Source organism: Silene latifolia, chromosome 6 (genome assembly GCF_048544455.1).
Source record: "Silene latifolia isolate original U9 population chromosome 6, ASM4854445v1, whole genome shotgun sequence".
Taxonomy (NCBI): domain Eukaryota; kingdom Viridiplantae; phylum Streptophyta; class Magnoliopsida; order Caryophyllales; family Caryophyllaceae; genus Silene; species Silene latifolia.
The window spans coordinates 37,152,314-37,168,959 of NC_133531.1; positions in this window are offsets into that span (position 1 = coordinate 37,152,314).

Consider the following 16,646-nt stretch of genomic DNA (forward strand, 5'->3'; position numbering starts at 1 on the left):
TATACTATCCCCTATCCTTTTAAAGAGCAGCATCATTACCTATCAGTGTAGTAGCTGTAATTGATTTACTTTTAATCTTATTCGATTTTGATTTTTGGAAAAACAATGTCGGAAAGCGGAGGTGCCCGAGAAATCATTGCGATGAAGAAGGCAAAAGTAGCAAGATCGAGAAGACACCTAGAAAAAAGGTGCCGACACAGAAGCCATCAAAACCAACAGCACAGAAGGAAGTCGAAGCATCTCATGCATCTGAGTATGTGTCTAAAAATCTTTGCTCGACCGCAAGTCACTACTATTAGGGTTTATGATATATTGTCTCATTGTTACAGTAAAACAGAATCAATTGATCTTTAAAAAATTATTCGACCGCCATTATTCGTATTCCATTTGTCATTTCTTCAACGACTTGACTACCATCATTCCTTTTCAATTTAATAGTTGTCTGTTATATTGTTATTGTAAACTTCTGATTTTAATTTTTGAAAATAACAATGTCAGGAAAGAAGAGGTACCTGAGAAATCAGCTCCCACTAAGAAGGCTAAAGTGGCCGCATCAGAGAAGACACAGAGCAAAAAGGTGCCGACAGAGAACGTGCCAAAGCCGACTAAGAAGATGCGGACCGAAAAGCTGTCAAATCCTACAGCTGAAAAGGCGACGAAGGTGCCTACAGAGAGTCTACGCCAGGCAACACATGCTCCTTCAAAAAAGGTGCCAGTGAAGGAAAGTAAGGTGCCTATTGAAAAGGTGCTTAAGCCACCAAGCAGCGAAGTACCAAAGGAGCGGTGCGAAGGTTCCAATCGACAAAGAAAAAAAAAGAAACCAATGTGCCGAGGAAGAAGGCAGCAGAAAAGCCGTCCCATGATGTGCCAGTGTTGTCGAAGGAGCAATCGGTGCCCATTGAGAAGCAAGCAAGTGCACCTCCTCAAAAGGCAGCAAATAGTTGCCAACGTCAAAGGCAGCGACTAAGCAATCAAAATCGGTTACAAAGGAGACAAAAGAAGAGGTGCCCAAAAAAGTTACTGTAACAAAGGGTTAGACCCCGAAGGCAGCAATGGCCAAATCTGCAGAGTTGGTGACAGAAGAGGTGGCAAAGAAGGTGCCCAAACAAAAGACGGCGGAGAAGTTTGTAGCAAAAAAGAAAGTTTCAGCGGCAAAATAGCCAACACCAGAAAAGGTAGTAAGCAAGAAAGAGAGCGTGAAGGTGTCTGTAAAAAAGAAACCGACAAACGTAGTGCCAAAACAGAAACAAAGAAACCAGTACGAGTAACAAAAAAGAGACCTAGAGATAAGCCCATGTCATCTGAAGAAGAAAGTGATAGAGATTATGAGGTTTCGGATGACTCGAGCGTCAGCTCCAAAATGTCGAAGAGGGCTAAAACAGAGAAGAGACCAGCCAAGATGGTGGTGAAGGCTGAAAAAGAAGAGGTCTTAAAAAAGTATGTGTCTTTCTAGTGGCCAAAACTTGTATGTTTAAAGTTTCGATTTGAGTGTTAAAGATAACACCTATCTTTGTAACATTTTTATGTTGTTTGATTGCTCTTTAATGATGTCTTTGTAACATTGTCGATTATACTTGTTTGTTAATTGATCTTAGAAGGAAATAAATTTTCCATTAAAAAATTAGGTTGTTGCTGTTCTTGTTGTTATTGTTGTTGTTTGTGTCGATTATATTGATTCGTAATAAATTTAGCCTAACTGTTTTGCTCGAAGTGAGTAATTGATTTTTTGCGTTCTAGTTTTTCGCTTCAAAATTAGGGTTAATAATTTGTAATAAATGAGCAATTAATGTGTGTTACCGTTCTCCTTTCTACTGATTTATTTGTTCGTCGTGTTGAGTTTTTTAAAGTTTCAGTGTTACAATAACACCTTTACTGTATCCTTGTTTTGTTGCTTTCTTACTGCTGGTTTGTTGGCATAAAATAGTGTCACACTGTTTAAGCAGTGGTGCTAATTTACACTTCCTTATTACAGGCCGGATAAATACCCAACTAAGTGCAGGGCCTAGTCGTTGGTCGATGTTATGAGCAAGTTTTCCGTAAAGCAAAAGAAAGCCATTAAAGAAATTGGTTTTGGAGGACTATTGAAGATGAATATATCAGTAGTCCCTTAGGGCTAACAGACTTGCTTGTTGAGGCTTTTGATTACGACAGTTTCAAGGTTCATATTCTTGAAACGAGAGGAGTTTGTCTTTGTCACGAGTATGATGTTCATGACCTATTTTTTTACCGCGGTGAAGGGTAATAATGTGGTCTTGACCGCGAATCGATCGCGGATCAGTGAGGACACTGAGTTAAAAAACAAATGGAGAAGGAAGTTCAACATCTCTACAGCACAGAACATCAAGCTAGATTTGGTGACTAGTTGGTTTAAGAATAACAAGGGCGCCTGCGGTGATGAGTTCAAGCAGGTGTTCGTTCTTTATGCGCTCTCCACTTTTTAGCGCCCGACTCCAAATTATTCTCGTTGATTTCAGGCTGTTGAAGGCTGTGGATGATGTTGAAAAAATAAAAGGTTTTAATTGGTCAAAGTATGTCTTTGAGAAGGTAGCTGAGGGTGTCAAGGGGTTGAAGACAGGAACGGTTAAGTGTCTTTGTGGGTGTATTGTGGTGCTCTTTGTTGGCCTACATTCACCGGTTTGAGTTCCATGGCGAGGTACAACCAACTCGACTTACCTCGATACATCATTGGGCAGATGAAAGTCTTTCAAAAAGAGTCAAAGACGAAGGAAAGATTGGCTGTCTAGGAGCGATGAGATGTCGAAATGTCTATCCTATTTGTCTTGGCAAGGGATCCCCATTTGAAGGTAATGTGGCATCGGTGTAATATCGTCATCTTTGTAATATGGTCACCGTAATATCGTTTCTTGTAATGGCTTTACTGTAATAACATTATCTGTTACCTTACTATATTGTTAATTATTAATATTAATTACTAATTACTAATATGTTTCGATAAATAGGATGGGCAGAATCGATGAGGGTGAGGATGACGAGGCAGTTTTTCTTAAGAGTAGTGAGGGAAGGGAGTACATCTTGATGGAGAAGCTTCTTGTCATTGAAACAGATGCCGAGTTGAAGGAAAAAGCTGTTGATGTGAGTTGTTTTTATTAATTTAATTGTCCGCAATTATTTACAACTCCCAAATCGGTATCTAATTCGTTTCTTTTCTGCCTGGTTTATTGACTTAGGAGACCGACCTGATGTTGCTGATGTATAGAAGGGATTCCAACCTTGTTCACGAGAGATTTTCTCGATCGAAGGTTTTCGAATCAAAGCGTAAAAGAAATCACCACTAAAACCACGAATACCTTAAATATGGCGAAGATGTTGTGCGAAAGGTGAATCGTTGAAGAGGAGGGCGAATGACTTCCGGTATATACAAGGTCCAAAGTCGAGAGGAAGTTGGAACCATTTCCAACAGAGAAAAGTCCTAGGACGGTTAAGTCGAATCCCTGGTAAAGGAGGTATTGAGCGAGTTTAAGTGAGCAACATCATGAAGAAGATGATGAAGAGGATGAGGAGGTTCATGACGAGGACATGCAAGATGAGATGGAGGGTGGAGTGGAAAGTGATGATGAGGACGGAACTGATGATGGCAACGATGATGACGGGACTGATGATGGAGAGGATGATGATGAGGACGGGGATGACGATGGCGGCGATGTTGAGAGTCGTCTTAAAAACAAGAGGCTTCAAGAGGGTGGCACGGACATAGATAACGATGAAGAAAGTGCCGATGAGGAGGAAGACGATGAACAGGATGAAAAGGAAAAGGAGGATGAAGAGGAAGAAGACAAAGAGGAGGATGTAAAGGATGTTGAAAGCCAATCTGGTGAAGGTAATAGATCGAGTAACAGTGTTACTGTTATTACTTTTAGTTATAGTTTTACAATAACATTGTTACTGTAATATGTTATATATATTAATAGTTAGTAATATAATATTCAATTACTTACTTCTGATGCAGATGAAGAGGATGATGCAGATGAAGACGATGATGCAGATGAATAGGATGAATCTGGCAAAGGTCAAGAGGATGACGGAGATGAAGAGGAGGAAGATGATAAAGACGAAGAAAATGAAGACGACAAAGAGGGGAGTGGCGAGGATGATAAAGATGCATCTGATGAAGGTAATATAGTAACACTACTACAATAATCTAATCACTTGCACTAACACTGTTACATCATCGCTGTTATAGAGTTTTCATTTTACAAATAATTACTAATATTCAATTACTTTCCTTTTAGATGAAAATGATGATCTTTGATGAATATGATGCATCGGGGCGGGGGTGACAAAACAACTAGCGAGCCGAGGAAGATGGATCTGGTGAAGGTAATAGTGTAATCTTTGTTATAGGCTTTACATTCTTTGGGTGCTTTTTTAACAAACAATTTAGTAATATATTTTCATTATCTGCTACACGGATGACAAGGAAGAGGCCGAAGGTGATGCATCGAGCCAGCACTGAAGATAACCCAACTAGTGAGGCGGTGAAGAGGCATCTCCTGAAGGTAATTGAGGAATCTATTTAAACTTGTTGTGTCGAGAGGATGTAATCGTAACAATGTTCTTGTGACGTAATTTTAACGAGAAATTTACGATGTATCTATTGTGCCTTTTTTGGTTCAAAGAAAAATTGTTAATATATATTGAATCCAATTACCCGTGACACAGATGACGAGGAAGAGGCGGAAGTTGATGAATCGAGGCAAGCACGAAGACAACCCGACCAATGAGGCGGTGAAGAAGGATCTCCGAAGGTAATAAAGAAATCTATTTGCACTCGTTGTATTAGCTGATGTAACACTATTAGCACTATTATCGTAACACTTTGTTATAGTAACGCTTATTCTTGTGTCGTAGTTTTATCAGAAGTTTACAGTGATATATATATATATTCAATTATCTGCTACACAGATGACAAGGAAGAGGCCGAAGATGATGCATCGGGCCAAGCTGAAGAGATCCCAACGACTGAGGCAGCTGAAGAAGGATCTTCTGAAGGTAATTGAAGTAGCAAATTTACAGTAACACTGTTAGTATAACTATGAGGCATTAGTGGTCCGAAAAACATTAGTTATATTCAATTCAATTACTTGTGCCACAGATAACAAGGAAGAGGTCGATGATGATGCATCAAGCCAGGTTGATGACCAACCAACCAGTGAAGGAAATGAAAAGGAAGATGACGATAAAGATGAAGAAGAGGATGATGGGAATGAAAAACCAGATGAAGAGAACGATGATAATAAAGATGAAGACAGTGCTGGCGATAAAAACAAAGATAACAGTAAGGAGGATGAAGCAACTGGTAATGAAGACGCCGATGGGAATGATGAAAAAGGCGAGGAAGGAGAAAAACCCAGTGAGGCTGATGATGAGTGATGCTGTCGTTTCTACACCAAAAATAAAATACCTAAGTACAACTAACAGAAGTTAGCGGTAAGTAGGGTCGATCTCCACAGGGAGGCGGTGTACTATCTATTTGTCTGTTTATCTGTCTAAATGTCACAATTGGGGGTTGAATTGATTGTGTTGACTAAACTAAAGACTAAAGCGAGGGAAAAAGATGAGAGAAATTAACAATAAGAGAAAGGAAGTATGCTAGGAGTCGGTCCACCGTGGCAGCTATCAGATCTATACTATCGGGAATATTAAGGCGATTAGACTATTGATAAGAAGAGCTATGGTCGTCACCTTTCGGTCCTTAAACCGCCCTAGAGTGTAAATGACTTAACTTTTCGCCCTCACTGCAATACCCTATTGTAATTAAGCAAGCCTTCCCTTCCAATCTTTCGATCTAGGTCGGGGTTAACTAGAATTATTGGTCTCCTGCATGCATTCATTTGACCGGATAACAATTAAATTGCCTAATACAATTCCTATCGCAAGGCTAATCTATTTAATACAGTTAAGGCATGCTACCACGGCTTCCCTAATCCTAACATACTAGGGGAAATTAGCTAGACATGGGAGTGGGGGAAACAAGAAATAAAGGAGAAGAAATAAACATAAATAAAAAGAAGAAAAGAAGAGAAAGAGTTAATACTAATTATTGATCGGAAATAAAAGCAACAAAGAGCAAAGGTAGGGAGAAGAATAACGTGATCCCTGCCTCCGGGTAAAGAGAGATGATTACAAATGAAATCCTTAACTCCTATTTATAAGAAATTAGGAGTAGGATTAAACCTAATGACGGAATATAACTAAAAAGCCCAGCCCGTCAGCAATATCCACTCGATCGACCACTTAAATCACTCGATCGAGTGAACTTCACTCAGAAACAGCTCGATCGACCTAGAATAGTGCTCGATCGAGTAAGGGCATATAGAGAACTGGTCGATCGACCATATAACTGCTCGATCGACTGTTTATTCATCCTAAAACCACTCGATCGACTAAGAATGTCCTCGATCGAGTGATTATTAACTTCAGCAGCTTAGAATTCTTGTTAGTTCGCCTTGACTTGTCCTTTTAGCTCCCGGAACACCTTCATGCATCTCAAGACAGCAACATTGCCTGCTCCAAATCATCTCTTCCTCCAAATGCATGCAAAATGGACGGTAAATGGCTTGATTTCACTCCTTTCGGGTCCATACCTGCAAATAAGACATAATAACCCAAAGTAGCATATTCGGGGCATTTCGTAGCATAAAACCACGATAAAAGCATAGAAATACGTGCATAAAATAGGCTAAAAAGTCTATATAAAATGCACGTATCAAATCTCCCCAAACCAAACCTTTACTCGTCCCCGAGTAAACTAAAAACTATACGCTAATGGAACGGAAAAATAACTCAGAGCTAGCTACAAATGCCCACTTAAGCCAATTTAATGCAAGCAAACTAAACACTTATAGCAAAAAGTCAAATGCAAACGAGTTGTAAGATGTTTATAATAAAGCTGAACCGTCGACCTTGCAAGACCTTTAATAATGGACTCTCACGGGTCACTCTTCTCTCATGAAGCAAAGGGTAAGCAAATGAATGTAAGAGAGAAGAAGAAAAATAGTCGCTCACCTAGACTACGACCCACATAACATGCATGCAACTAATATGATAGACAATTCTAACTACCGTACATACATTCCAACCAAACAAGGTCCGTCACAGCCGAGGGCTTACAAAGATATGGTAAAGTGAGGCAATGGGTAAGAAAAGGCAAAACATTTATGGGAATGTGGAGGTATAGGTGATCAAGCTAGTACCTAAACAGAACCATATGACAACATCCAATTCTCAACTCAATTATGGAATAAGCACATGCCCTTCACTTGGCATAAAACTCACCAAACCGAACCAAACATACTCCTCATATGAAATAAGATAGAACATAGGAGTAGAAACCGTCAACCAAACAACATCATCTTTTTTTCCTTTTCCTTTCTTTCTATTTCTTTTGGTTTCTTCTTTTTCATTCCCTTTTTTTTTTTCAACTCCTCTTTTTCTTTTTTTTTCGATTCTTTTTCTTTTTCTTCGGTTTCTTTTTCTTTTCTTCGAATTTTTTCTTTTTTTTTTTTTTTTTCATTTTTCATTTCTTTTTCACGTCATTTTTTTTCTCTTTTTTCCTTCTTTTCTTCATAAATTACCAACTCCAAATCAATATGATATGAGCCAAACTTGATACAATAGACAATATACCGCAAAACAATCTAAACTAGCTTGACAAGGCAGGCTAAATTTGGATGTAGCTAAGGGTCAACTGGCAGATTTGGCTAATGTGGAGTTTATGGGTAAAAATGAAAGAAAGGGAATGTAAGCACCTCCCTGCATGTGACACCAACCACTAACCCGAATGTATGACGGCAAAAAAACAATTGAATTTCATATACGTGCAAATTAATGAACATGCTATGCAAGGAGTAACTACTCACAATCCTACATGAAACTGGTCATAAATGACACCAGTTTAAAAGGCTCTAATCCTTAGAAATTATAAGTATGTTGCCAAAATCTCAGGTCAAGTCTATTTGTTCAGCTAAATTTAAACATTAACTCGTAGATATGCAATAAGACAAAGCTAATAAGATAATTAATTCAATGCAAGGCTTAAGCAAAAAGACAATTAATAGTGCAATTTCATCATGGGAATCGACCGTTCCGACTCAACCTATATGCTAAAATAAACGTGATTTTTTTTGAATTTTTCTAATTTTTCTGATTTTTATTGAATTTTTTTTTTTTTTTTTTTTGTATTTTTATGAAATAAATAACAATGCAAACAGAAAATTAAACGTGATAACTGAAATGCAGATAAAACAATATGCAGACACAGATATGGATGCATAACCTCCCCAAACCAAACCGTACAATGCCCCCATTGTACCAAAACATGGAAAGGAAAATGCAAACTAAAGGAGGAAAAGAGTAAAAGCGGAAAAACTCACAAGATAGCGCGAATAAGGGGACCTCCCCAAACCGACCATGAAATGGGAGGTTGCTGAGGCCCGGAAAACCGTCTCAGGAAGCTAATCCAAGTCAATAGCACTCGATCAAGAGGAATAGTAGCTGATCGAGTAACATGGGCGCTCAAAACAGCTCGATCGACTGGGATAGCGGTCGATCGAGTGGTTCTCTAATCTGCAGGTGGTCGATCGAGTACAATTGCCACTCGATCGAGTGAATTCATCATCAAAGGTGCTCGATCGAGTAGAAAGACTACTCGATCGAGCGATCCTCGGTGTAATTCCTGCAAAACGCAATAAAAACAGCCCGCAAACTAATAAAAACAAGCTTAACTGAGACCGTCTATGGTATAAGAACCATTTATTACAACTGAAATGAAATAAAAACAAAATAAAATCTCCGGGTTGCCTTCCGGGTAGCGCTAGCTTCAGTCAGGTCCCAGCTCGACCTTCTTTTTCTTCGAGCCACATAATTAATCACGATCAAAACAGCTCAAAGCGCGCAGCATCAAATCATACATCTGCGCATGTGCTACACAAAAGCATAAGTAGCACAAAAGTGGAATAGCAAAGTAGGAAATAAAGATATGTAGACATTTAAGTCTAACAAATTTCCTATGGGCGCTCCTAAATTTATCCACCAAATAAAGGAGCGCGGGAGCAATTGTCAATAATTCAGGGCTCCAAATTAGATTAACAATTTTAAAATGACAAGGATGGTGAGAAATTGCTAATTTATGCGTCCACATATGAGGGGGTATAGCTTTGAAAAAGGAAGCATGAATAAGACGAGGCAATTTACAAATAATAATAAAATTACCGTTTACTACCTCGGGTTGATCACTCTTAATGACGGAATCATAGATAAAAGAATTCATTACCTCTTCCGTGCTAGGAGTAATTACCGACTCAATTTGTCCTTTTGTCGCCCTCGGTGGAATCCGTCCCGTAAATCTCGGCCTCAAGTGCATCCATTTCGGCTTTGAATAAGGGAGACTCACCATAACCGTTGTCATCATCAAAGTCGTCATCTAAATCAAGCCTAAATGACGAATTGAGCTCCCAATGACCAAATCGTCGATCGAGCAGAATTACTACTCGATCGACCAATTTCTTCCCGCATTTCACTCGATCGAGTGGCAGAATCACTCGATCGAGGACTATCCTCCTGCATTCCACTCGATCGAGCTGTGATATCACTCGATCGGGCAAGTTCTTCTGAAAAATCACTCGATCGACCAATGATTGTCACTCGATCAAGTGATACCTCTGTCTACAGCTGAAATCTTCGCGTGGGGTAGTGAAATATGATAGGAACTCGTCGTCCGAGTCATAGAAGTCATCCTCATCATTGGGCAACACGGTTTCCTTACGAGAAAAACTGCTCTCAGTAAGATAAACCTCTTCTTCTTGCATCTCACCGCTAACCGAGCTATTTGTGACTCAGTTCGGGGATTCGAGCGTCCATATATCTATCACTCTCTTGCATTTGTGATACAAGCATTCTCGTTAAATATGTCGACTCGCGATCTCTTCTCTCTCCATCTCATTGCTAATTGAGCAACTGAGACTCGAGCTCATCAAATCGCGAGACATATTCTTGCACTTGGAATGCAAGTTCCTTCATCAAGAATTTCAGCTCCGCAAGGTCTTCTTCTTGTATCTCAGGGGAATCTTGTTGCGGTGGCCATTGATAGGGCGGATGTGGCGGCACAACTACTGTTTGCATTGTGCTCAAGCAGAACCACATCTCCGCCAGTAAATCACCGTCTGTTCCATAAAATGGGACATCGGTGGTGGGTCAAAGGTACTCAAGCCTTCCCTTTGACTGTCTTTCACCTAGAACTGTCTAGGTAGTACTTGTAAGGCCTATCAAAACAAAGCACTAAACAAAAGATTAAAAACGACCTCAAGGGAAAAATCCCCTGAGGCTAAAAACAGATAAAATTAAACAAATAAATAAATAGATTGCCTCCCCGGCAACGGCGCCAAAATTTGATGCTGTCGTTTCTACACCAAAAATAAAATACCTAAGTACAACTAACAGAAGTTAGCGGTAAGTAGGGTCGATCTCCACAGGGAGGCGGTGTACTATCTATTTGTCTGTTTATCTGTCTAAATGTCACAATTGGGGGTTGAATTGATTGTGTTGACTAAACTAAAGACTAAAGCGAGGGAAAAAGATGAGAGAAATTAACAATAAGAGAAAGGAAGTATGCTAGGAGTCGGTCCACCGTGGCAGCTATCAGATCTATACTATCGGGAATATTAAGGCGATTAGACTATTGATAAGAAGAGCTATGGTCGTCACCTTTCGGTCCTTAAACCGCCCTAGAGTGTAAACAGCTTAACTTTCGCCCTCACTGCAATACCCTATTGTAATTAAGCAAGCCTTCCCTTCCAATCTTTCGATCTAGGTCGGGGTTAACTAGAATTATTGGTCTCCTGCATGCATTCATTTGACCGGATAACAATTAAATTGCCTAATACAATTCCTATCGCAAGGCTAATCTATTTAATACGTTAAGGCATGCTACACGGCTTCCCTAATCCTAACATACTAGGGGAAATTAGCTAGACATGGGAGTGGGGGAAACAAGAAATAAAGGAGAAGAAATAAACATAAATAACAAGAAGAAAAGAAGAGAAAGAGTTAATACTAATTATTGATCAGGAAATAAAAGCAACGAGTAGCAAAGGTAGGGAGAAGAATAACGTGATCCCCGCTCCGGTAAAGAGAGATGATTACAAATGAAATCCTTAACTCCTATTTATAAGAAATTAGGAGTAGGATTAAACCTAATGACGGAATATAACTAAAAAGCCCAGCCCGTCAACAATATCCACTCGATCGACTACTTAAATCACTCGATCGAGTGAACTTCACTCAAAGCATTTCGATCGACCTAGAATAGTGCTCGATCGAGTAAGGGCATATAGAGAACTGGTCGATCGACCATATAACTGCTCGATCGACTGTTTATTCATCCTAAAACCACTCGATCGACTAAGAATGTCCTCGATCGAGTGATTATTAACTTCAGCAGCTTAGAATTCTTGTTAGTTCGCCTTGACTTGTCCTTTTAGCTCCCGGAACACCTTCATGCATCTCAAGACAGCAACATTGCCTGCTCCAAATCATCTCTTCCTCCAAATGCATGCAAAATGGACGGTAAATGGCTTGATTTCACTCCTTTCGGGTCCATACCTGCAAATAAGACATAATAACCCAAAGTAGCATATTCGGGGCATTTCGTAGCATAAAACCACGATAAAAGCATAGAAATACGTGCATAAAATAGGCTAAAAAGTCTATATAAAATGCACGTATCAATGAGACAGTTGGCGACGAAGAACCAATAACTACTCAGTGCAGTCAGGTAGCAGAAGATGACGACAATGATGAAGTTGATATTGTCGATGATTGCAGTGATGAGATCATGTATGACGATTACGACGAAGATACTGGCGACCACTATTTGTTACATGTCGAGACAACTGAAGACTGGATGCGCGTGATGGATCCTCGCTACGGCTGCACAATCGAATGTGGCCTACCAGCTCCGGATCTAACACTTGTGTCCAAGACTATGATAAAACACAAGGAGATAATGGCGCCTATTCTTGAAGTTAGAAAAGAAACAATTGACTATTGTTTTATTGACGATGACGAGAACCTCTCAGATACGTGAGTACTTTATTTACTCTTGCACTGTGATAAACAAAACGTTGTACTTTACAAGTGAATACTTTGTTTCAATTTGAATAGTTATTCTTTGTTAAATGTTACTCTATTAAAAGGTGTTCTGACTATTACATCTCATTGTCCAACAGGGAAAGGCTTGTCTCGTATGGGAAGTATCACTTCATTCCAAGGGAATATTAAATTTCATTGGCTCCTGGTGAGCTTATTTATATAATGGTGACTGAATGTTGGTCAATGTTGCTCAATGACCTCATCTTCAGAAAGGTAGCAAGTGATACACCATTGAGGATCTTCATGGGCTTGGGTCAATCTGTATGTTACTGTAATAAATAAATTTTTATTCTTATTGATTTTGTGTTTCTATAATGTTTATTGACTTTGTATTTATATTTATTTTTGTAGGACGCATTAGCAACTATGTCTGTTCGAAAACCCGTTCAAACAGGACATTTAGAAGGTGAAGTTTTCTTTGTCCTTCACACAAAGTGGATCAAATACAACCCGAGTCCATCGAATTTCAATTGTGATATGGTAAACCACATTCTTGTTAATTTTTTTTTTTTATTCTTATATAAGTAGTGTAACACCCCCATACTCCAAGTGCCTTACCAGGACCACTCAGTTATAAGGATGCTACCATCTCGGTTGCCCGAGGCAATGAATATCATAAGACAATAAAGAAACGTACTTTAAAAGTAATTATAGTTTAAGTGATTACATGTTCAAAACCAAAATTGATAAAAGGAAATACAAGTTCTCAAAACTGTCTACTTTCAAAATACTATCAAGCGTCGGACACAAATAAAGACTTCTAAAGCGCAACGTGGTGACTCATCCCGGCTATCCCATACGCATCGTCTCATACCTGCTCAATAACTGCTCACCACCCCCGAATGGATCACCACAGTTTTTAAAACATTTAAACGGGGTCAGTACTAATCACACAATTTAAATGATCCAACATCACAACAAACAACATAGCTCAAACAGTCACACACACAATCACACCCACTCCAATCAATCTCCGTCACCGACCATCCTTTGGACCGACCACGCGATGGGGACCGCAGCCGTTCCCACCTAAGCCCCGCTCATCATACCGAGCGATAACCCTGTCCCATTAATATGCACATCTCTTTCCGTGGCGGGTTCCACGAAGGGCGTGAAGCCACTCCCGCAAGTGACTCCACTCAGCCGAGAACGCATCTCGAGAACCAGAGACAAACAATCAGCAATCACAATACAACATCAACAACCGTCTGAATCAATCAACAATATACAATCACAACCAAATCGAATCAATCAACAATCACTAATTACAAAGACAATCACCACACATTATGTAATTAATACCGAGTAGGAAAACCCCACCGAATGCAACACAAACATCGACGATCTAACAATTTGTCTCAAATCCTTTCCTCTACGAACCCTTCTCCTATACACATAATCATACAATTATCACCTAATCAACATAACCCTCCCAAAACCCCCAAATCTACCCAATTAGGGTTTTAAACAAACTCAAAGAAACAGTATAAAATTGGTATGTAGATCTTACCCTTGACGCAAGGAACACTATGATGCAAAGAACAAGATGATCCGACACTCCTAGCCTTGGGGATTTTCCAACAACGCGACGAGAGAGAACTACGTAACTCCTTTTTTCTTTTGAAGGGTTTAGAAAGGTTAAAAGTGATTAAATAAACTAACGGAAACCTTTTATATCAAACTCGCGTTATTAGCAAAATCCGTCAAATCATTCCCCGTAAACCGGCTACTCGATCGACTAGCTAAGGTACTCGATCGAGTGCCCCCTTACTCGATCGAGTATCCCACTCGATCGAGTATCTACGTTACTCGATCGAGTACCCAACAGGTCAGAAACTATTTTAAAACACAACACACCCTTACTCGACAGAGTAAGGCCTACTCGATAGAGTACCCAGAGACTCATAAAACCGTAGTATTACAGTCTTCCCTCCTTAAAAAGAACTTCGTCCCCGAAGTTCAACCCATACATAAAAACAAACATACTAACTCAGTCAAGACGCAATAAAGCTACTAAGAACTCAAAACAAAACCCCAACTTACAAAACATGAAACCATGAACTCTTAACACCACTCTACCAACTACTCCTACCTCCACACCTCGCTCACGATGTCGTATCAACTACATCATAAACTCTCCCGACACTAACTCCATACATAACCAACTACATAAACATCAAACGGAATGTTACATTCTACCACCCTTAAAAGGAACTTCGTCCTCGAAGTTTACTCACACTCATAACCTCATCCTCCAACTGTCAACACTATCGAAGTATTCTCGGATTCCTAACATCGAACTACTACAAGCACGTCCATGACCTTTTAACACTATCAACCACAACATATACAAATCCATACCTTATGCTACACCAACACTCTACTTCCAAATATACTACCATATGTACAACCATCAAAATCTCTTTTATCGCATCCTACTCCTCTTAAGATAAATGTTACGTCCTCGTAACTCACTAATACTAAATCCTAGATATATCTTTTCATTATCCTCATCACCACCGCATGTCAAAGATAACCACCTAGAACCTAAACACTCGCCATGCACATATCCAAGGCTCTTTTACTTAAACAACTCTCATACTTCACTTCACTCGTCACACCACCTAACCTATACCACAAAATCCTTAACTTAACCCAAAACTTCACTTGTTCCCTATTACCGCCACATGACACACCTCTCTATATAAACTACATAAAACTCTTATCGCCAAAAGCATAACTCACGATCCACACTTGTTATGTACACTCACACTAGATCCTCAAGTTCATTTCTTTCATTACCGCAAGACTCATACATAACTTAACACGACACTAATTACTCAACACCCTACACTCACTGTCTCAACAAAGGATTATGAATCACCTGCATATATCAGATCATGACTATGACTACTGATGCCTCAACATAAAACAAGATCAAAATTACTGTAACAACTTCTCACAACTGTGTCCCATCAACAGAATCTCACTATACCACGACAACAACGAAAACATATACAACTCTCGTTTATATCATACTCTACCCTCATACCAAAACTTAACTGGTGAGAAACATCAATAAACAAAACAACTGTCTATCTGTACAAACTGAAACTCACAGGAAGCAACAGCAAACAAAACAACAATCTATGTATGATTGGTATGTACTTTTGAAAACTCGTATCATAATCATCCCGCCTACTCCACCACAACCGGTGACGGCATCGCAACACCGCCACCATGCCACCACACCGCAGTGCGAAAATACCCGCATCACAACACTATGTACCGTGCCCGGATCACCACCCGAGGCACAACAACCACATCGATAGACATCACAACTACATACAATCCCCATAAACACTGACTCAGAATAACTTCTCAGACAAGAAAAACTTACTCAAATCCACTTTACTAAATCACAACTCAACAACTTTTTTTTTTTTTTTTTTTTTATGAATTAAACAGATAATGACCTCATGAATATCATCCCCTTACCATATCACGGAATAACGTATATCATGAATACATACAATTATAACCAGTCATGCCAGATCCATCAAATTATTACCTTCTTGAATATCATTCAATTAAATTACCGTGTCCAACATATATTACGAGAACATTAGGATCACGGACTTTATAACTATCACACCGTACCACTTCCCGTGAGGTCAGCACCTCACACAAACATTTATACACATCATAGACCCGTAATCACATCCACCTAGTCAATCCTGATCACGTAAGTTACCACTCAACAAAGATTACCTGTCGCCCGAGCTTAACTCATATGCCCCTCATAACATATTCTCCCATTCGCATATCCATCACCCCCTGCCAAATGTAACCATATTATTAATACTCAACTACTAACAACCGACTCATATAACCACATCTTACACTCTCTCACAACCATACATATCAACCTGGTCTCCGCAAAATCAACCACTTCAGAATTGTTACCTTTCTAATATACCATTACCCTTAACCACTAGTCACAAACCATAACACTACCGCTGTCCGAGCATCAAACCTCTTACACTCATCTCTAAATATCACGATTTCTTTCCTATCTTTGGTTAACATCCCAAATAATGAACATCAAATCCATCAACAAAATTACTTCAACATTCTTCCCAATACCATTCTTAACTGCATCATCATCTAAATCTCCACCAAAATCTCATATCATGCAGATATTCTACCAACTTCTTACTTTCCTGAATTCCTCAAAACTCAAGACTAATCATGTTGTCCCGAAACTCCTCTATAACCATTAACTAACATCCTCATGGTTGGTAGCACACATCTCGACGACTCCTTACCTCTATATCACATAACTCCGGTCAACATTTTCTTAGTTTTATTCCCCTCATTCTTTTCTTTTACACTCTACAAAATCAATTAACCATTCAACTCCTTATCACTTCTACCTAACTCTTTAGTGTTTGTTACTTTCACTTGCTCCAAAACTC